This window comes from Lynx rufus, unplaced genomic scaffold, assembly GCF_022079265.1.
Source record: "Lynx rufus isolate CCGP_SWC_20201006 ecotype Redwood Valley unplaced genomic scaffold, mLynRuf1.p SCAF_16, whole genome shotgun sequence".
Lineage (NCBI taxonomy): Eukaryota > Metazoa > Chordata > Mammalia > Carnivora > Felidae > Lynx > Lynx rufus.
This window is the reverse complement of record NW_025814830.1, coordinates 53,987,313-54,010,122: the sequence shown is the minus strand read 5'-3', so window position 1 is coordinate 54,010,122 and position 22,810 is coordinate 53,987,313. Positions and strand designations below refer to the sequence as shown.

At 50.1% G+C, this 22,810-nt stretch overlaps 1 protein-coding gene across 6 annotated transcripts in view; it reads right to left on the bottom strand.

The window, feature by feature from the left end:
• KIAA0513 (KIAA0513 ortholog) overlaps window positions 1–19,974 on the bottom strand; it is a 57,939-nt gene extending 37,965 nt beyond the window's left edge. For 2 of the 6 annotated variants that reach the window (XR_006961928.1, XM_047078867.1), the window contains exon 1: window positions 19,857–19,970. The gene's annotated coding sequence lies outside the window, so the exon portion shown is untranslated. The other 4 variants (XM_047078869.1, XM_047078865.1, XM_047078868.1 and 1 more) reach the window with 4 other exon arrangements.
• Between the last annotated feature and the right edge of the window lie 2,836 nt (window positions 19,975–22,810).

Sequence of the window (22,810 nt, the reverse complement as noted above, 5' to 3'; positions counted from 1 at the left end):
GAGAGAGTTTGCTGCCAGCAGACCTGCTCTTCAGGAAGTTATAAAGAAACTTCTTTAGACAGAAGGGACCTAACACCAGAAGGATGTGGGTCATCAGGAGTGAAGCAAGTGAAAAAAAAAAAGGGGGGGAGGAAATCTGAGTAAATACAGGAGATTATTCTCCTCCTCTTGAGTTCTTTGAAATATGTTGGACAGTTGAAAGCAAAAATCGTAAGATTGGCTGATGAGGTTTTCAGTGTAAATGGACGTAACATGTAGGACAACTACAACATGAAGGGAGAGAATAAAGACCCCTACCTCGTGGTGAGGTTTCCACTTCCCCCCTGAAGTGGTCAGATATTGATTCTAAATAAACACGAGAAATCAGGTGTGCATACTGTAATCCCCAGAGAAAACACTGAAAAACTCAAAGCAAGCAAACAAACAGCTATAGTTCACCTTTGAGCAGTTCGGTGTGAATAGCACGGGTTCACTCACGCACAGGTTTTTTCCAATCAGCACAGGACAGTATTGTAGTATTTTCTTTTCTTTGTGATTTTCTTAATAGCGTTTTCTTTTTTGTAGCTTACTACGTCGTGAGAATACAATATATAATAGATATATAAACTTTGTATTAATCAACCGTTTATGTTGTCAGTAAGGCTTCGGGTCAACAGTAGGTTATTAGTAGTTCAGTTTTGGGGGAGTCAAGAGTTATATATGAGTTTTTGTGCAGGGGGTTGGTACCCCCACTCCCCATGTTGTTAAAGGGTCAACTGTATAAAGTTAAAAAACTCAATAGATAAAATGGGATGTTAAAACATTCAAATAATCCTGGAGAATACAGGAAAAGGGACACAGAGGAGAGAAAACTACATGGAACAATGAGAAAACAACAATAGAATGGGAGACCTAAATCCAAACTTATTAATAATCAGGTCAGGTACAAATTGTGCACACACACACCAATTAAATAACAGAGACGATCAGAATGGATAAAAAGACACGACCTAGCTACATGTTACCTACAAGAAATTCACTTCAAATATAATCATATTAGATTAACAATAGAAGGAGACAAAAGAAATATGCAAACGCTAATCAAAATAAAGCTAGAAAGGCTGTATTAGTAACAAAGTCTAGGCTAGAGCTAGGAGAATTGCCAGGAATAAAAGGGAACATTACATAATGCTAAAAGTGTCAAGGTGTCAAAAGATGCAACAATCCTAAATATGCAGGCACTTAACAACAGAGTTTCAAAATACATGAAACAAAAATGGACAAAACTGAAAGGAGAAAGAGACAAACCCACAGTTGTAGCTGGAGACTTGAGGACTCCTCTCTGACTCGTCTATGGAAGCAGTAGACAGAAAATCAGCCGGGATAGAGGGGTAGATCAATATCAACCACCTGGATCTCACTGACATTTATAGAACATTCCACCAAACAGCAACAGAATAAACATTCTTTCCAAGTGCACACAGCATATTCCCCAAGATAGTCCCCATCATGGCTTCTAAAACAAACCTTAGCAAATCTAAAACAACTAAATCACACAAAGCATGTTCTCTGACCATAACAGAATTAGACTAGAAATTAACAGAAGCACAGCAGGAAAATCTTCAAACATTCAGAAATGAAACGGCACACCTCTACACAATCCACTGGTCAAAAAGAAAGTCTCCAAGTACACGAGAAAGTGTACCAAACTAAATGAAAATGAAAAACAACTAATTAGAGCCTATGAAATGTAGCTAAGCCAGTGCTAAAAAAAAAAAAAAAAAAAAAAAGACATTTACAAATGAAATTCTCATGCTAGATAAGAAAGGTCTCCAATCAATAATTTATGTTTCCTTCTTAAAAACTAGAAAAGGAAGATCAAAATAACCCAAACTGGGTAGAAGAAAGGAAATAAAAAAGAGCAGAAATCAATGGGGTTAAAAAAGAGAAACAACAAACCAATAGAATCCAAAGTGTCTTTTTGAAGACCATTCAACGTGATAACCCTCTAGCAAGACAGATCAAGGAAGAAAGATAGAAGACACAAATGGCCAAAATCAAGAATGAACGGGAGAGACATCACTGGAGGCGTTGAAGACTTTACAAGGATGACAGGGGCACACACAAAGCCAAGAAGCTAGATGAGATGGTTAATTCCAATTCCTTAAAAATCACAAACTACCTAAACTCACCCAAGATGAAACAGACAACCTAAATAGTCCCATAACAATGAAATTGATAGACCCTTCCAAAAAAGAAAATCTCCAGGTCCAGATGGTTTCACTGGCAAATTCTACCAGGCATTTATTTATTTATTTTTTTTATTTTTTTTTTTCAACGTGTATTTATTTTTGGGACAGAGAGAGACAGAGCATGAACAGGGGAGGGGCAGAGAGAGAGGGAGACACAGTATCAGAAACAGGCTCCAGGCTCTGAGCCATCAGCCCAGAGCCCGACGCGGGGCTCGAACTCACAGACCGCGAGATCGTGACCTGGCTGAAGTCGGACGCTTAACCGACTGCGCCACCCAGGCGCCCCCTACCAGGCATTTAAAGAAGCAGCCCCAGGGGCGCTTAGGAGGCTCAGTCCATTAAGCATCTGACTTTGGCTCAGGTCATGATCTCGTGGCTCATGAGTTTGAGGCCCGCATCGGGCTCTGTGCTGACAGCTCAGAGCTTATTCTAAAATTTTTTTTTTTTCAACGTTTATTTATTTTTGGGACAGAGAGAGACAGAGCATGAACGGGGGAGGGTCAGAGAGAGAGGGAGACACAGAATCGGAAACAGGCTCCAGGCTCTGAGCCATCAGCCCAGAGCCCGACGCGGGGCTCGAACTCACGGACCTCAAGATCGTGACCTGGCTGAAGTCGGACGCCCAACCGACTGCGCCACCCAGGCGCCCCTCAGAGCTTATTCTAAAGCTTATTCTAAAATTTGTATGGATAAAGAAACAACACCAATTCTACACAGTCTCTTCTTGAAAATGCGTCAGGAGCTAACGTGTTCCAATTCATTTGAGGCCAGTATTCCTCCACCAAATCAAAGACAGTGCAGTACAAGAAAGCAAGCCAGTATCCTGCACGAACACAGAGGCAAACATCTTAAACGTTAACAAATCTACCACAGAAAAAGAATGATTATGACGAAGTAGAGTTTATCCTGGGAATACCATGCAAAAATCAAACAACGTGATCTGCTTCGTGGACAGGAAACACAGGATCAGATCAAGCAATCCGGAAGAACAGACCTGACAAGGTTCCATCCCCATTCGTGATCACTCCCATAAACATGGCAGAACACGGAAGCCTTATCTAGCGCAATGAGGCCAGGCAAAGGTATCAAAAGGCCTTGGGAAAAAATACTGGGACGGAGAAAACAATCCTTTTTATTCATAGATGACATACTGTTTAAGCAGAAAATTCCAAGGAATCTTTCTTTTAAAAAGCATTTATTTGTTTACATCATCTCTACACCCAACGTGGGGCCCAAACTCACGACCCCGAGATCAAGAGTCTCATGCTCCTTCGACTGAGCCCGCCAGGCGCCCTTTAAGGAATCTTTTTCTAAAAATCCCTAGGATAGGTGACTTTTGCAGGTTTGCAAGATACAAAGACAACATAAAATTCAGTCATATTTTCACATATCAGTAATGAACATTCTGAAACTGAAGTTAAAAACAGGATAGCATTTACAATAACTCGAGGGGCGCCTAGGTGGCTCAGTCGGTTGAGCGTCCGACTTCGGCTCAGGTCACGATCTCGTGGTTCGTGGGCTCGAGGCCCGCGTCGGGCTCTGTGCTGATGGCTCGGAGCCCGGGGCCTGCTTTGGATTCTTTGTCCGCCCCGCCCCCTCTCTGCCTCTCTCATACTCTGTCTCTCTCTCCTTCAAAAATAAACATTAAAAATATTAAAATTTATATGGATAGACAAAGGAACTAGAAGAGCTAAGACAACTTTGAAAGAGTCAAGTTGGAAGAATCATACTCTCTGATTTAAGACTTACTATGATAGGTGTGGTAGTCAAGACAGTGTAATGTCAGTGGGTGATAAACACACAGATCAATGAAACGGGACAGTGTCTAGAAACGGCCCCATACGAGTACAGCTGATTTGCTTTTGACAAAAGCAACTCAATGGTGCAGCGATAGTCATTTCAGCAACTGGAGTTCAAACAACTGGGCACCCATGGGCAGACAGAGACAGATAGATGATAGACACATAGATAGATAAATACAGAGACATAGACAGAGATAGACAACAGATAGATGACAGAGAGAAGGAGAAGGGTATATGACGGGGCGAAGAGTTCTTAGCCGTTCTTAGCCGTAACATCGACAGCACCATCCGTCAAAGGGACAGTTGGCAAACTTGACTTCATGACGATGAAAAGATCTTGCTGTGTGAAAATTGCTGTTCAAACAACGAAAAGGCGAGTTACAGACCGGGAGAAAATACCTGCGGGTTGCACGGCCAACGATGGACTTGCGGCCGGGATGTGGACAGAACCTCCAAACATCCCAGTGAGAAGCAGCGGCCGACTCAGTGGCACGGGGCAGGGGGCCAGACACGGTGCGAAGACCACACGGAGGGGGAGTCGGCACGTGAAAAGGCCAACGTTTCAGCCGACGGGGAAAGGCGGGGTGCAACCGTGACAAGCTAACATCTGTTAAAATGGCTAAAACAGACGATCCTGAGAGCCCCAAGTGTTGACGACGCCGAATAACTGGAACTCCACGTGTTGCCGGTGGGGATGCCAAACGGTTTGGCGGCTGCTGTGTGTTTTCTTAATAAACTTTTAGAGGGTTGAATGGTTTTAGATTTATGGAAAAGTCACAAAGATAGTGCCGAATTCCCACACAGCCCACATCAAGTTTCCCCTACCGCTAGCACCGTAGTTCAATGAGGTGCATTTGTCACTGTTCATGAGCCCGTACCGGTCCGTTCTGATTAACCAATGTCCCTGTTTTATTCCTATTTCCTCGGCTCTTCCCTAACGTCCTTTTTCTGTTCCAGGATCCTGTGTTAGTCACCCCGTCTCCCGAGACTCCTCTCGGCTCTGACAGGTTCTCACACCTCCCTTGGCTTTGAAGACCTGGACGGTTCTGAGGAGTGTGTGTTGGGTATTTCCTAGAATGTTCCTCAATTGGGATGTGTCTGCCATTTTTCTCGTGGCTACACTGGGGTTACAGGTTTTGGGGAGAGGACAAGAGGTAAAGGGCCACTGTCATCAGGTCATATCAAAGGCATACGCCATCGAAAGGACTTTGTGCTGCGGACCTTGATCACCTGGCTTGGGCAGCCCCTACTTAAGGAGTGGGTAGTTACACTCTACCTCCTTCAGGGCAGAGGACCCACACACATTATTTGGAGTTCTGCATAGGAGATTCAGGTCGCTTCTTATAAAGTTAAACATCTATGTGCCACACGACCCATCAACGCCACTCCTAGGGTGTATGCAGTGAGAGCTTAGGTGACACAAAAATCTGTATGCAAATGTTTCCAGCAACTCTGTTGGTAATCGTCAAAGACTGCCACAACCCAGCGTCCATCAGCAGGTGGGCGGATAAACGAAGTATGGTTGCTTCTACAAGGATCTACCCCTCGGCGATAAAATCCCACTGCACGTAACGCCTTGGGTGAACCCCAGGTGCATTTCGCGGAGGGAAAGAAGCCATTCTCCGAAGTTCACCTATGGTATGATTCCAGTTATAAGACGTGCTCCCAAACAGGGGCTTCGTTGGTTGCCAGGAGTTAGGGATGGAGTGGGTGTGCCCCTTGGGAGAACCCAAGGAGGTTTGGGGGGGAGGGACGGAGAAAACGTTTTGTTACCTAATTGAACGCGGTAGCCGTTACACAAATCTACGCATTTTACAACTTACAGAAATATACTCCAAAAAAAAAAAAGGTGAATTTTACCACGTGTTAATGAAAAGGAAAAATAAAAGAGGTGGAAACAGCCAGCTGAGTTGCCAGAACGTAGTAGGGGCTAAGTAAATGTTAGTTCCGTTTTCTTATAAAAAAAAGTTGGGCCCGAGAGACCCAAGCCTTCAGCCGCTTGGCTGGCGCTGGCCCATCGTCCGGCCCGCGGTGGGTCCCAGAATCCTCGGTTTCTCTGCCCACACTTCTCCCAGGCATCTGTTAAGGACTACACACCCTTCCTGACATGCAGGTTCTGACCCCGGGTCCCTGGGGCAACTGAGTCAGCCACCTCAATCTCTACCAACAGCCAACCCTAAAAGATGGCACCCGTCTGCAGGTAGGCTGTCCTCTGCAGTTTTTGCACCAATACTCTCTCCCTTGGGGAAGGAATGGTCGTCTTGCGTTGTGAGGAAAGCAAAAAACAACTGAGGATCCCGTACGCAGAGAGCGGCTCGAGATGATTAAGGCAGGGGAGAAGGGCCTCCAGTGGGTAAACTCTCCAATTCTTGGGAGACAGGGTTGAGCATCAGATACGTGGGAAAGGAGCCAGAAAGTGGGGGGATCTACAATGCCAGAGTCCCTGCTTTTCCTCTGATTTTTTTCACGCTTCGTCTCCATGGAGGAAGCACTCGCGCATGTAGAAAGTACTCCATGTGAAGTCAGCTTTGTTTTAAAACTAAACAGGCAAGAAAGACACTATTAGGAGAGTAGCCACATGTAGCAGGCGTGACCGCACGGTGGAAAGAGGCACAGGGCAAGAAAGATTTAATGAGGAAACCCACAGACATGACTCCTGCCAGATTCTCTACATAAAGCGCAAACAGCCTGAGACCAAAGTGAAGTTAAAAGCGACTCCCTGCGTCGGAGAAGCTAGAACACAGCAGTACCGAGCGGAGGGGTCCGGCTCGCTTCCCGAGGGCTGCCCGGCACCTGCCAACACTTCCTTCTGGACCCTTCCCTAAGTGGGTACCCCTGGAGGACGTGCCTCACCTGTCAGGGGTGCAGCCGTGCGCCCGACATGAGTACAAAGAGCCCAAGCCAGACGGAGGGATCAAGGTCAGTCATGCAGAGGCTCCACAGAACCGTGAGCTGACTGCTGGTCTGAGAAGGTGACAATTGTCCACGCAGCATAAAGAGGCTGGAGCACAGGCCCACACACACAGGGCAGAACCCGGTCACCTCGTCTGAGGGGACAGTGACTGAGGATCGCGGAATCCTTGAGGTGGAACCCAAGGTCGGGAACTCCCTCCGCTGCGGTCTTAAAACAAGGTCACGGGCCTCTGCCCAAGCATCACACATAAGGGCTCTTTCTCTCCCCAAAGAACCGTGCTCATCAACACCCCTGCCCAGCTCCGGACCAGCCGTGGGGCAGTTCTGTCCTCCTCTCCTCGCACTGTCACGCCAGACCCATCCAGAAGTGCACCTGTTAGAGACCATCTACCTGAGTAGAGACGGAGAATTCCTTTCTTCGTGACCTTGTAGCAGTGGTAGGAGACAGACTGCTTCCAGAGCGGCGGGTAAAGTTGAGGTCTCACCCTTCGGCATCGCAACAAAGTCAACGCAGTCAAAGCCGCCCGTTCGGGGCGACGAGGGAGAGGCCTGGTTTCTGAGTCACTGTCCTGAAAGCCTGTGACATGCCCCGGGTGATACAGGAGACAACCACCCCGTCTCCCTGGGGGCCCACAGTCCTGGTGTGCACCGTGGCACGGGGTCGCCGCCTTCCTTCAAACCCACGTCAGCATCCGGCCCCTTTCGTACGACCAGACAAAGGCACTGAGCCGCAGAGAACCCGCCAAGCGAGCAGGAGGAAAAAAGACAAGCCTTCTGTAACCAGGGCCTCCTTCCTTCTGCACCGCTGGGGTTTTAAGGAAACAGAGATGAAAAACTTGCATACCTTCCTAAAGACACAAAGGTCCACTTTCGGGCAACTAGACGGACGTCCACCAGCTCTTGGCAGACCTAACCAAGCAGACAGAAGAGAGCGTGGCCTGCGAGCCACGAAGGGCAGCGCCCGCGTCCTCGGAGGCGATGTGGCTGTGGGGTCAGGGGTCACACTCTCCTTGCTCGGCCACAGCCTGACCGAAACGTCTGCCAGTCATCAGCCCGTCCCTCCACCTCAGGGCCTGGGCCAGGGACAGTCACACAGCAAGGCTCAGGAGAAGCCAGCGATGGCGGTCCCGATTCCCCTGCCGGGACTGTGGATGAGCCAGGACCGTTTCCGGACCGCCACCGCCTCCACGGCCTGCTTTGTTTGTTTTCTTTCCCGGAGTGATCTGCCCCACTTCCTAACTGCTGTTCCTTTACTGAGCAAATATCTTCCTAAAATCCCATTCCAGACTCTCAGTGTCAACCTGAGAGATCAAGTATGCTTTTTTTGGACTCAGAATCCCCGAAAACATGACACGGAGGAAGGTGTCATTTCAGCGAGTGCCTCTGGCCAGATCGTCCCTGCTGGGTTATTCCAATGATCAAGAGAGAGACAGAGAGACAGAAGGACAAACAGAGGGGGAGAGAGGGACAGGGAGACACATACACAAGGACATTCCATGCTGGATCTAATGACAGAGCGTCATTGATTCTGCAAAGTCTGAGATGTGAAACGAGAGGTCTTGCTTTCAAACATTTTAAAGGTTTTTTTATACCACCCATTAGAGAAGCTATACAGAATCACATTTTTCGAAAATTTCTTCCTCTTACAAAGTTCGTATTTGAATAAAAGGATGGTATTTTCGGGGCGCCTGGGTGGCACAGTCGGTTAGGCGTCCGACTTCAGCCAGGTCACGATCTCGCGGTCCGTGAGTTTGAGCCCCGCGTCAGGCTCTGGGCTGATGGCTCGGAGCCTGGAGCCTGTTTCCGATTCTGTGTCTTCCTCTCTCTCTGCCCCTCCCCTGTTCATGCTCTGTCTCTCTCTGTCCCAAAAATAAATAAACGTTGAAAAAAAAAAAAAAAAAGGATGGTATTTTCAGGGGCGCCCGGGGGGGGTTCAGTCTGTTGAGCATCTGACTCTTGATTTCAGCTCAGGTCATGATCCCGGGGTCGTGGGATCAAGCCCTGCATCAGGCTCTGTGCTGAGTGTGGAGCCTGCTTGAGATTCTCTCTCTCTCTCTTTCTCTCTCGCTCGCTCGCTCTCCCTCTGCCTCTCTTCCCAGCTCGTGCACACTCTAAAAACGGTTTTTATTAAAAAAAGAAAAAAAGGGGGCGCCTGGGTGGCGCAGTCGGTTAAGCGTCCGACTTCAGCCAGGTCACGATCTCGCGGTCCGGGAGTTTGAGCCCCGCATCAGGCTCTGGGCTGATGGCTCAGAGCCTGGAGCCTGTTTCCGATTCTGTGTCTCCCTCTCTCTCTGCCCCTCCCCCGTTCATGCTCTGTCTCTCTCTGTCCCAAAAATAAATAAACGTTAAAAAAAAAAAAATTAAAGAAAGCAGCGGGAACAAAAGAGTTATGCCCTAAATGAGTCTAGACCTTGTTTTGCTCAAATAAAATTCCATGATGTGAGGGGCGCCTGGGTGGCTCAGTCGGTCGAGTGGCCGACTTTGGCTCAGGTCGTGATCTCGCGGTTCATGGGTTCGAGCCCCGTGTCGGGCTCCGTGCTGAGAGCTCGGAGCCTAGAGCCTGCTTTGGATTCTGGGTCTCCCTCTCTCTCTGCCCCAACCCACTCGCATTCCGTCTCTGTCTCTCTCAAAAATAAATAAACATTAAAAAAAATTTTTTTTTAATTCCACGATGTGAGAGGGTCAGATGAAACTTTAGATTTCCGCGAGCTGGTGGGAGGATGGCAGACAGACAAGAAAGGGACAGGGAGGGAAGGTCAGGCAAAACACGTAAAGGTCTAATAGAAGCCTGCTGGTCAGACAAGGGAACGTGCCCCCAGCAGAGAACACAGCACCAAGCAGCAGGCGATGCCCCTCACACACACAGCTAATTAGACGAATTCAGATCTCGCTGGAGACACGGGTAGGGTAACAAACATCGCCGACTCTGGTACAACTTCGGCTTGTATTTGCAGGTACGGGTAGTTGACTCTTAAACCACATGGCGGGGGAGGTGGAGGCAAGTGCCGACCCCTCACGCGGTTGCAAATCTGCGTATAACTTCTGACTCCCCCAAAACTTAACGACTCATAACCTACTGTTGACCAGAAGCCTTACTGATGGCGTAAACAGTCTACTAACATGTGTTTTATATGTTATGTGGATCATATATACTCCTTTTTTTTTAACTTTTTTAACGTTTATTTATTACTGAGAGACAGAGAGAGACAGAGCATGAGCATGGGAGGGGCAGAGAGAGAGGGAGACACAGATTCCGAAGCAGGCTCCAGGCTCCGAGCCGTCAGCCCAGAGCCCGACGCGGGGCTCGAACTCACAGACCGCGGGATCATGCCCTGAGTTGAAGTCGGACGCTTAGCCGACTGAGCTACCCAGACGCCCCAGTGGATCATATATACTGTTCTTACAATAAAGTTAGCTAGATAAAAGAAAACACTATGTAAAAAATCATAAAGAAGAAAAAATACAGTTATGGAACTGTACTGTATTTGTTTAAAAAATATATATATATATACACATAGATATATATCTGCATATATGTAACCAGTTCAGTTCAAACCCATTGAACCTGTTGTTCAAGAGTCAACGTATTCCCCAAAACCTGAAAATTGAAATGTATATAGTTCATCACTTTTCTACCCCCAATAATAAGGGAGCTGAATTCTCTTATTTGGGGGGAGGGGACTTAATGTATCACGAGAATTAAAATGCATATAATTCCGTGCTCCAATCCTGCTTTGGAGTCTAAATGAGTATTTTTTCAAAGCGTAGCTGGCACATGTTTACGCGCATGTAACTGAAAAGAAATCAGTTTCTGCCGCGGCTTTGCTCAGAACGTATCCAAACAGCTTTCAGGGGGCGCTTCGAGCGTATGGATCCACGGTTCTCGAGACACAGGGTTTTCCAGATGTCCGCTCTGCAGAATGCTACCTCCCGATTTCAAAGGGAAGCTGATTTCCTTTCCTTTCAAGTGCTCTCGCCGAGGGCAGTTTTGTTGCGTCTACACTTGTAGGAAAAGAACCAATAAGCAAGGGCAGGTTGAACCTGAGAGAGAGAAGGGAACAAAAAGAGGGGGTCTGCACAGAATCTGTCGCGTCTGCAGAGGCTCATACCCTTCCTGACGTTATCAGAGGCGACACAGACGCGCCGACCTACAGCAGGCCTTGACGGCAGGGCCATCGGCGCTCGGGCGGGTCACTCCTCGCCGCGGGGGCTGTCCTGTATGTGTGCTGCAAGGTGTCTGCAGCATCTCTGGCCTCTACCCCCGGATGCCAGACGCACCCCACGGGTGTGCCGGTGAAAAATGTCTCTAGATGTTTCCCCAGTTGAAATCTCTGATCTATATCAACTCCGAGCACCAAACATCGCCAAAGAATCTCAATCGGGTGAAAACCCCTCCTAGTGAAAAGCTTTGCTCTTTGGTTATCATGGTACCCCACCCCTCCCCCAAACAAATCCAATAAAAAGTGATCACAGGAGACCTTGGACAGACAATACACAAGTCTCTGTGCGAACAGTTAATATTTTTGGTCACAGGAAACCTTGGGCATCGAGTTCCTCTGATTAAAACTGGCGCCGGGGGCGCCAGGGTGGCTCAGTCGGTTGAGCGTCTGACTTCAGCTCAGGTCACGATCTCATGGTCTGTGAGTTCGAGCCCCGCGTCGGGCTCTGTGCCAACGGCTCGGAGCCTGGAGCCTGCTTCGGGTTCTGTGTCTCCCTCTCTCTCCACCCCACCCGTGCTTGTGCTCTGTCTCTCTGTCTTTCAAAAAATGAATAAACATAAAAAAAAAAACAAAACTGGCTCCAAATGCACTGGTTACATGACTGGCTCTGAACGGTAAGGTGAGGGTCTCACGCATCCTGTCACAGGCTTGCTCAATCATTCAACAAATATCATTGCGCATGTGCCGTGGGCTAGGCATTGTTTCAGATGAACTAGACAAACAGTAGCCTAGCCCTCAGGGAGCTTGTGTTCTAGGCAGAGAACAAAGAGATTAAAGATATCATCACAGCCCATCGTACGCGCTGTGAATAACATAGAGCATAGCACCGTCTAACATAGTAGCCGCTCGCTACACGTGGCTAGTAAGCCCATGAAACTGTGGCTCACTGAGCTGTGCTGACCACACCAGATTTCAGACTTAGTGTGAAATGAGAATCTAAGATGTCTCGCTAATAATTTTTATACTGATTAGGTATGGAAGGGATATTTTGGATACGGTGGGTTGAACAGAATCGATTATAAAAATTAAGTGAGGCTGTTTTCTTTGTTTAGTGCGGCTGCTAGCAACTTAATATAATACATGCAGCTCACCCTGTATTTCTATTGGGCAGCGCTGGGCCAGGGAAACCAGATGGAGGTGGGCAGCTCCTTCGGCCTGAGGGGCCAGGGAGGGTCATCCTACCATCTGGAGGACCAGCATCCCAGCCCGAGGAAATGGCTCTGCAGTGGCCGTGAACCTGGCCCATTAAAGCAGGAGTGAGGCAGTGTGGCTCAGCGGGGGAGACCCAGGGAGGGAGGGAAGGAGCTGAGGCTACGGCACGGCTGCAAGCCAGGCACGAGGCAGGGGCTTGGAGGCCAAGCTAAGGGGCTGGGATTTCATCCCAGGAGCAGTGGGAGAGCACTGGAGGGTTTACCTCCGGGGAACATCACGATCTGATCTATGCTTTGCAAAGATGCTACATCCTGGTGGCTGCGTGGGGACAAGAGTTGCGTTCAAGCAACAGGAGAAGGGGTGGGAGGCACCGATCCCGTGGGACCCCCTCGGCATCTGGCCACCCGGGGTCAGCTGGCAGGATTCCTTAGAAGAGGCGAGGACGTGACATCAGAGATGCTACTCTTCTCCCATAGGAGAGATAAGTCTGGTTAATCCTACTTACGTGGAAATTTCGATTATATGTAATACCTCTTTCCTCCATAAGAGCAGATAAATGAGGTATTTTTGTATTATCCAAATGGAGCGTCGGGATTCTCAGAGCGATTCTGCTGCTTAACGAAGTTCAGCTAATCTGCCCCCTCTCGGAGGAGGGAGGGTATTAGACTAGCTCGCCTCCGCTAACTGGTTTCCTACCTCCTCGTACCACCACAAATTGAGTTTTTAAAATTGGTTTGTTTGCTTTTTCTAGGTTTGTCGTTGTTTTGATCACATTTAACGCGTGTACTTCACTCCTGATATTTACTATTAACTCAAAATTGGGTCTTCTGTTCTCATGAGGCTTTCACCCCTTTTAACTGGGCCCTATTTTTGTATCTCGGCCACGTGGGTTCGCCCCCAAATCCCCTCGCTCAACGGTGTCAGCAAACAGCAGCTCGCAGAGCTCATTTGCTCTGGTATTTTCCGTTTGCCGCCTGCTCCGCTGTTGCTAGGTTCTCGTCTCTTCCCCAGCTCGTCGGTCATTTTTGCCACCGGTGAGTCATTTGCTCTGAGTCATGCCTGGCCGTGATGCAAAGGCTAGGAAAATGCCTCCGAACGCACCTGCTTTGCGAAAGGACGTCACGGAGGAATATGGTGTTCTCCTAAGTGGACTCGGTGATTAAGAGAAAAACACCCCCCGCCCTCTCTCTCCCCTCCAGATGTGCCATTTCCTCCAGCACGTGCTGTAGATTATTCCTACGGTGGGACGGGTCTTGGTCATTCGTCTTGGGGACCGAGAGGCCAGAGACCATTTCTGGAACGAGCCCAGAAAAGCCGAGGAGGAAAGCAGGGGCTCCCGACGTAGCGCACCTGCTCCGTGGAACAAGGCCAACCCCCACGTGCAGGCCACACGTGAACGCTCCCGTCCAGAGCTAGGAAGACACTGCTTTACCCGGGACTGCTACACCATACATGACACGAGGGACGGTGACAACCGTCCCCGACCAGAGGAAACCAGGGAGACAGAGGAACCTAACGTGGGGCCCGGACCGGACGCTGGGACAGAAAACACAAGCTGCCGGGATCTGCACGCCGACTCGGCCCTTGCGGGCGGCCTGACGGCAGGCCTCAGTTTTCTCATCTGTGCCGCTTGCCCCAGAAGCCCACGTTTCACATCACAGACACGTTTCTTCTGAGCACCTTCCTTCCACATATAAAACTCGTGGCAGAGGTGCCGTCATCAGCTCCTGACACATGGGACCGAATCAGCCCGTCAGGTGCCCACGAAAAGGGTTCTGGAAACACAGGAAGAAGGAATAGAAAGCGGGGACGAAAGCACAGCCCTCAGGGTGTGTGTGTGGGGGGGGGTGGCAATCAGGGACATTACAGGGGACATCAGATCTGGAAGGAGACAGAGGAAACTGGTGGTGACGGGTGCCCCTGGGGAGGGGGTCGGGGAGGCAGAGGGAAGAGCCACTTTGCACCGGACATCTTTTTTTATCGTCTGAATTTTGTCCCATCTGCATGTATTACCTAGACCAAAAATTAATTAAATTAAATAAGGGAGAGGATATCTCCCCGAATAAGGTGAGACAGAGCCAGAAATAAAAAGGTCTCGAAAGGCAAAGGTGCAAATGGTTTCAGACATTTTGCCGGCAGCCTGCCCTGCCCTCACACCCCCCCCCCCCCCCCGGCCCTCAAAATGAAAGAAGTTTCTCTGCGAATTCCTGGATGGCTCCTGCTCAGGACATCAGCAATACTTTTTCAGGCCATAATCTAAGGCACTCAACACCAGAACCCTTGAAGCCTTATGGAAAAGACTTCGGATCGCTGGAAAAGCCCGACAAGGGGAAATGCAGGTTCTCCTAATGTTGCGGCATGCATCCAAGACGGCCACGGGTGGTCTGGTGCTGGGGTGACAGGGCTCTGCTGCCCCCCACATTTCTCTGTGCCATCGTGACAAGGACAAGGGAGGAAATGGTCCCTCCAGGGCTCCTGCAGGGCCATCAGGCATCCCCCGTCCTACCCTGGGCTTGCACTGCTAGTAAGACCTGTCCCAGCAGGCAAGGGAGGGCTGGGAGGCCATGGGCCTTGCATTCAGATGCAGGAGATTCACCTTGTCCTCATGACCTCTGGCAAGTCACACAATTGCTCAGACCCTCGGCCTCCTCACCTGGGACACGTGCAGATCACCTCTTAGCTTGCAAGTTGTAAGGACTATGATGCTTTTTTTTTTTAATGCTTAAAAAAATTTTTTTTATGTTTATTTATTTTTGAGACACAGAGAGAGACAGAGCATGAACGGGGGAGGAGCAGAGAGAGAGGGAGACACAGAATCCGAAGCAGGCTCCAGGCTCTGCGCTGTCAGCACAGAGCCCGATGTGGGGCTTGAACCCAGAGACTGTGAGATCATGACCTGAGCCGAAGTCAGGGGAGGGGCAGAGAGAGAGGGAGACAGAATCCAAAGCAAGCTCCAGGCTCCGAGCCGTCAGCACAGAGCCTGATGCGGGGCTCGAACTCACAAACCATGGGATCATGACCTGAGCTGAAGTCAGACGCTCAATTGACTGAGCCACCCAGGTGCCCCAGGACCATGATGCTTTATGTAAAAATATCCAAATCCATGCCATTATCCCTAAAAAGAACCCAGCACCTCCTGCCAGTTTCTCCCTTTAAAATGTCACTGGATCTTGAAGTGAGAAGGTGTTATGCATTGAATTGTGTCCCCTAAAAAGATATGCTGAAGTCCTAACCCCCAGAACCTGTGAACATGACCTTATTTGGAAACAGGGTCTTTGCAGATGTAATTAAATTAAGATAAAGTCATAACGGAATATGACCAATTTGATGGTATCCTTAGAAGAAACAGAAACACACACACACACACACACACACACACACACACAGCGAGAAGAACGCTCCAAGGCTAGACACACCAATGATTGCTGGGACCCACAAGAGGCTGAGAGGGAGGCACAAACAGATCCTCCCTCTGAACCCCCAAAAAGGAAGCAACCTTGTCAGCGCCTTGATTTTGGACTCCTAGTCTCTAAAACTGTGAGAGAATAAATATATTTTGTCTTAAGCCACCAAGCTTGTGGTGCTTTGTTACAGCAGCCCCAGGGCACTAGCATAAGTTATCTGGTTTTCCTAGCTATCTAATGCTTGAATTATCTTGCCCAATGGCTGGCTAGTTGGCCCGTGTCTGTCTCTAGCACAAGAAAACCAACTTGGTATCTACCAAGGCAGCAATCCCTCCCATCCTTGAAAAGATCTGTCACAAAAATCGTTCATTCAACAAATTATCAATTGAACACCTACTATATGCCAGGCACGATTTGGGGCACTGTTGATACAGTGGTAAATGGGCAGCACGTAATAAAAGCATTCTCAAAGAAGGACATCTGTGATACTGTTATGAAAAAAAGAAAACACCATAAAGTAATAAAGTGGGTGGGCTGGGGACCAGGCAGAAACTATTTTAATTGTTAGGGAAGTTCTAAGGATGTGACATTAGAGCAGTTGACTTGAATGACAGGGAGGCAGCCAGGGGGAAATCTGGCAGAAGGAACAGTGAGTGCAAAGGCCCTGAGGCAGTTAGAGTTTTCCTCGTCCGCCACCCGGAAGAGAAATGCGGTGGTTGTGAAACCCGAGGAGCTGACCCAGTAGTTTTCTTTATTTGACGTGGTATTTTATACGTGGCATCGTCTGGGTTATGGCGACTTTTATTTTATTTTATTGTTTTTTAAACAGGGCACAGCTGTTTTCATTAGGAAAGAACAAGCTTTAATCCCGCTTACTAGATCTGGGCAGCGAGATCTGGAAAAGGACTTCAGGGTGGGTAGAGTGAGGCAGAGTGAGCTGGATGTGTGCAAGGCACAGGAAGAAGGTGGGACTTTTGTGAGTGGTAAGTGATGAAGCTGGAGACACAAGCAAGGTCAACTAGCACTCACATAGCCCCCCCCAGGTAGACCACAGTGAGAAGTTTGAATTCGCTCCCCAGAGTACTGGCAGGCCACTGGGGAGGGGTATGGTTCAATTCTGGCACGATAAAGGCCTTAAAACTAAAGTCTCTCTAACTTTAGACAGAGAGCTTGTGTCCTTTGGTTCTTGGGCCCCTATAAAATAAGTTTAATAAATGACAGCCCTAAACCTTCTGGGATCATGGCTCCCCAGGTTCTCAGGCTTACCCAGCCATAATTCATTCACCACTGTAGCAATTTCCAAGGAATATTCTTGATTTTTTTTTCTATGCCCTTTATTAAATGTGATGTCCAGAAAAGAACACGATATCCTCAGCATGGAGTAGACTGGACCTCTATCACCTTTCTTCTTCAGATCTGTACATCTACTGTTGTGCCCTTCTAATTGTCATTCTGTTTTGTGCCACTGCCTGCTGAAACAGATCTCAGATAACCCCCCGCCCCCTCCCCAAAGTCCTTTTCCGGATCTCGCTGCCCAGATCTAGAAAGCGGGATTAAAGCTTGTTTTTTCCTAATGAGAACAGCTGTGCCCTGTTTAAAAAACAAAAAAAAAAAAAAAAGTCGCCATAACCCAGACGATGCCACGTATAAAATACCGCGTCAAATAAAGAAAACTACTGGGTCAGCTCCTCGGGTTTCACAACCACCGCATTTCTCTTCCGGGTGGCGGACGAGGAAAACGCTAAGGGCAAGTTTCCCTAGAATCGCCTTGCTTTCTTGCCCCACCCAGCTGAAGACACCTAGACTATTTGGAAACACCAAGCCATGGAGCAAGAGGTCCCTTGCGATCATACTTCCTACTAGATTTCTCTAAGACGGATAAACAAATCTGAGTAGATGCGACCCTCAGGCTTGGGTGGGGATGTGGCGAAGGACACGGGAGCTAAGGTGACTCCGTGACTGAGACGGGCGGTGGGAGAGAAGGACGCGCGGCCAGCCCACGTGCCAAATCCGTCCCCCCACCACACCCCACTCCACAGGCCGATGGCAGGCTACTGCATCTGGCGTCCGATGGCTGGGTCTAACATTTCACTCTGCCCCCTTGTACCTAAGAGACTTTGGGCAGTCGCCTGGTCTCAGTTTCCTCATCTGTGACATGGGCACGAAACACCACCTATCATGCCAAGTTTACTGCGAAAATCAACCGAGATTTTGTGCCAGAGCCCTTTGTAAAGTACTCTGTCACATCAAAGTGAGGGGTTATCATCAGCAACAGGGTTTTACTCCTCCCTTTGCATGCTTTTCCCCGCTGCTGGTTGAATTTTCATGACTTTGTTGTTGTTGTTGGTTTTTTTTTTTAGATCTTCCCAGGTTGCTTTTGATATTTCTTTCAACCTGATTATTTTCTTTTTTGAGGAAGGAAGCGGGGGGGGGGGGGGGAGGAGGGGGGAGCATGTAGAATGAGTCATTCCATCCTAAACCTTTCATAGGGTTTGTCCTAAAAGGTGTCCTCTCTTGGGGTCCCCATAAATCAATTTACCTCTGAAGAACCAAAGTTAATTGTCATAGAGAGAACCACTCTTCTTCACTTTCTAGAATTCTGTAGCAAATTATTTAAGGTTTGCGATTTATTCACGTCACCGAGTGGTAGCTTTTGTCACTGCCCTCAGGTGTTACATTCTCAAATAATTCAGACTATCTGCACGTTAGCTGACGCAGGCCATACAAAAGACAAACACTGCAAAAACAAAACAACAACAAAAAAAACCCACGGGAACGTATCCCAGAACCACGCAAGAGGCTAGAGACGATATGCTAATCACTAAGAGTGCTACATGTGAGTCCTAGCCCATCTTCAGTTCTTTTATGGAAAAAGAAAATCTCACGAGTCAACTTTTTCACTGTGAATTGATCTCAGAAGCCTTTCGCCCCCTGTCCACAGGCGTAAGCAGTCCTACTTCTGAACAAAACGGAAATAAAAACAGGTGACAGTGGAAGGGAGCGACTCTGAACAAAGCGAGCACATAAACTTCCACACAGAAACGTGTCAAAGACCTGGAGAAGCGCTCATGCACAACCAATCACAATCTTCCTTGTGTTTTTTTCTTTGCTTAATTCCGTGGTTCTGTATCTTGGCTCCCCTGGCTCAGGTTCCGGGAGCGGGTGCCTCTCACCAAACGAATCAGAAACATTAGCGTTAGGTGACAGTGGCCTGGGGGGGGGGGGGGCAGCCTGGTCCCTGACAGCGGTCTGCGTGCCTCCAGCCCTGACTCACCTGTGCCAGCTCAGAGGCGAGCTCCTGCTCAGTCTGCAGGTCGGCACCCGTGCCCCACGCTGACCCACAGAGTTCCAGGAGCTGGCTGGCGCCCACCGCCGAGTCCTCCTCCCGAGTGCAATCCGGGGGCAACCTCGCGAAGCACAAACCCCCGGACGCGCGGGAAAACGCACCCGGCTCCAGGAAGACCACCTGCCGTCCCTTCCGGTCCCGGGGCTTCTGGTTCAGTCCACCCCGAACCAGTCCAGCTGTTGGAGCTCCTAGAGCTGCGCCTGGGCTGCCGTGCCCTCTTCAAACCTCTGTGCCTACTGACCCGCACCGGGGGACGGCGGAGCGCCGCGAAGGCACGCGCACAGTTGTCGCCCCCCCCACCCCGTCCAGAGCCCCAGACCCTGTCCCCCCCCCCCCCACCGTGCCTCCCCCGCCGGCCACCCGGGAGCAGAGACGCAGCCAACTCAAGACTGAACACACAGCACGACTTGGCAAATGCCTTTCCCCTCCTGGTTCCGGGCATCCCCCTCCCAGGAGTCTGGGGGCTCTTCTTCCCCCAGGACCCAGGGGCCGACTCCACCCCAAAGCCACCTGGCGACAACCATCTGCCACCGGGGGGGTGGGGACCCCTTGTCCATCCTCCCCCAGGCGCTGCACTGCCCCCCCACCCCGCGGGCTCCCGGCTCCCCTCCCACCCTCTCCCCCCGGCACGCGCGGACCCCGCAGAAGCTCCCGACCCCCGACCCCGCGTCATCCGGCCGCCCCCTCCTCCTCCCAAGCCCCTCACCCGCCGGCCCTCGGAGAGCCCCGCGCCGCCCGGACAGCTGACGCGTCTCCCCCTCGCAGGCGCTGGCGGGAGCCTCTCTCACCGCGGCGGGCGCCGGCCGACCGGTCGGACCGGGGAGCGAGCGGGCGCCTCCGGGCTCCGCGCTGCGGCCACTGCGCGGGCCTGCGAGCCGGGTCCTTCCGAGGCGACAGCCGCGGGAGCTGTCAGTCAGCCGGCCGTGCCCGCCCCCTCCCGGCGCCGTCTGCGCAGGCGCGAGAGCGGCCCCGCCCCCGCCCCGCGCGGGCGACCCGAGAGCGGGTCACGTGACGGGGAGGGGCGGATGCTGGCTGCTGGCGCCCGGCGCCCGGGGCGGTCGGGGTCCCGACCCCGGCCCCGGATCTCTCGGGGCCGCGACTGTGCCTGGACCGGAGGCCTGGGCCCGACGTCCCCGGAAGCACGCTCGGAGTCCAACTGTGGATCCCGTTTTCTGGATCTGCTCAAAACTAGGGTTCCCCCCTGGGGACCGGCCGTTCCGCGAGCGCAGGAGAGGGGGATTTGGTGATTTGGGTGGGGGGACCGGGAAGCCCTGGCAGGGAGCGGGGGGGGCGGGGGGGGGGCGGGAAATAAGGCCTGGCTCTGGTTGCTTCCGGGCCTGGATCGTCTCCACCTTTAAGACGAGGATGTCATTTGCCATTTCCTGCCCGCCCATGCCAGAGTTAGGGTGAAGTCTTGACGTTAATGAACACACTTTTCAAACAAGTCAGGCAACGGTGCATCGTACATACAAGGGCAATCTGAGGCCTGATTTATTTTTTCAAAGGGGTCATCTTAAAAGCTGATGGATCCCACTTCACTTGCACCAAAAGTTCTAGGCGAGTCTGCAATTTTTCGGCACAGTAAACTTTAGGCCCTTTGGTTTCTGCTGCTTCTACCCCTCTAAAATTAAAAAAAAAAAAAAAAGAAAAAGGTAAAAATAGGAGTGTCTTCTATGGAAGCTTTTTCAGTTCTGGAGGAGGAAGTACAGAAACAAACTGACACCCACTCCCGATAATACTGGGGTTATGTCAAACTTGGTTCCAGCACCAGCAAAATAGAGAATATGTTTCCAGAGAGGACTCACGTTCTCCAAACACATTTCCACGGCTACATCGCAGAGCTCTAATGCCCCTTCTGGTGGCTGCTTGTATGAAATAAAGCCCTGTCTGGGGGCACCTGAGTGCTCAGTGGGTTAAGCAGCCCACTCTTGATTTCGGGGCAGGTCTGGATCTCATGGTTCAGAAGGCAAGGAGGGCAGCAGCCCCTGACCTGACTCTGGTGTTAATGACTATTCGGTAAAGCTGGAAGATGGGAGCTCATTCAGGGTGATTCCATTTGGGGAACGTGTGACTTCTCCTCAAGAGATTCACATGAACCCTGTCTCTCCATGCCTCATAAAAGGTATTCTGATCTCGCCAGAAGGGTGGACAGAGGCAGATGCGTGGCCATTAAACAAAGATGGAGAGAAAGTAAGTTCTGCCAACCACAGGCCAGTGAACTAGATACGGGCGTGGGAAATATTCGGGACAGATTACTAACAAAAAACCATTTGACCCCTCAGAAGAGGAAGCACCGATGACCAAGTTGTGCTGGGTTAACCATATTCCTGTTGTGAAACGCACGAACTGCTGAATCAGGAAATCGGATAGAAATCGTGTATTTGGACCCGGAAGCTGTATGTATCAGGATTCTTTCAGTTGTAAGTGGCAGAACTCCATTCAAACTGGTTTTTCAAAAAAAAAAAGGGACTACATCGGCTCACATAACTCACCTAAATTCTGGGGTTGGCCCAGCGAGATCCAGGGGCACCGATGATGTCATCAGAACTTGGTGTCACTCCCGCTATTTGACCACCTCCCTCGGAGCTGGCTTCGTTCTCGGATTAGGGGCTTTTACATAAAGTGGTCTCCAATAGCAACAGGCCTATGTTCTTTCAACTTAGCAACCTCAGGGGGGAAGGACTCTGTCCTTCAGTATTTCCAGCAAAAGACCTAGGATTTGGTCTAAATGGGCCAACGTTCCTTGTGTGCTCAGCGCTTTGAACCAACCTCTGAGGCCAGGTTGTTGGGATGACGGGACTGGCCATACTTGGACACGAGTGAAGATAAGCTCCGCTCCACTTCTTGGGTGAAGAGGGTGGGGAGGGCGGGTCCCCACAGGCAAATGAGGAAGGAGACGGATTCTGGGCAGGTGGCAGAATGCAACCAGATATCCAGGACAAAGCATTTGCTGACATTATCTCGTGATATTGTGCAAAGGTGGGAGAAATAGTAAGTTTATTGGATGGCTGAATCAATATTCACAAACCACTTTGAGTAGAGGATGGTTCTGGAAACCAATTACACAGATAAACGAGGTGATATGAGTTGGCATCCCTTCTGTTTTCCCTTGCCTGTCGTGTCTATTTCCACCTCCCCTTTGTAACATATTGCCACAAACGCTGTGGCTTTAAAAGGACATGGACTTAGTATCTTACAGCTCTGGAGGTCAGACCCTAAAATCGAGGTATCAGCAGGGCATCTTTCCTTCTGGAGGCCCCAGGGGAGGAGGGCCTCCTCGCCTTTTCCAGCTTCTGGGGGCCTCGTGCATCCCCTGGCTGGGGGCGCCTTCCTCCATCTTCGAAGTCAGTCTCCTTCTCTGTCCTGATGTGCGTATGGAGCGCAGGCCGGTTGTCTCATGGGACACCTCTCAGTTTAGGTGTCTCCGACTGCCCCTTTGTCGTCAGGGAACACCGTACCGGCAGCAAGCAGCGGCACTGATGTGTGTCGTTGCATCAGGAGGTGGCTACACCAGTCTGTCTCATCACTGCTGCTGCCGTTTGACCCATGGTTGGGACGGTGACATGTTTCCCTACCGTAAAGGTTCTCGTTTCCCCTTTGTAAATAATTAGTCATCTGTGGGAAAGATACTTTTAGGCTATTTAGATATCCTGTTTTCCTAATGAACTTTCACCCAGTGGTTTGGCATCCATTAATGATGATGCTACGCCGACCGCAAAGCGTGGAGGGTTCTGATTCCATG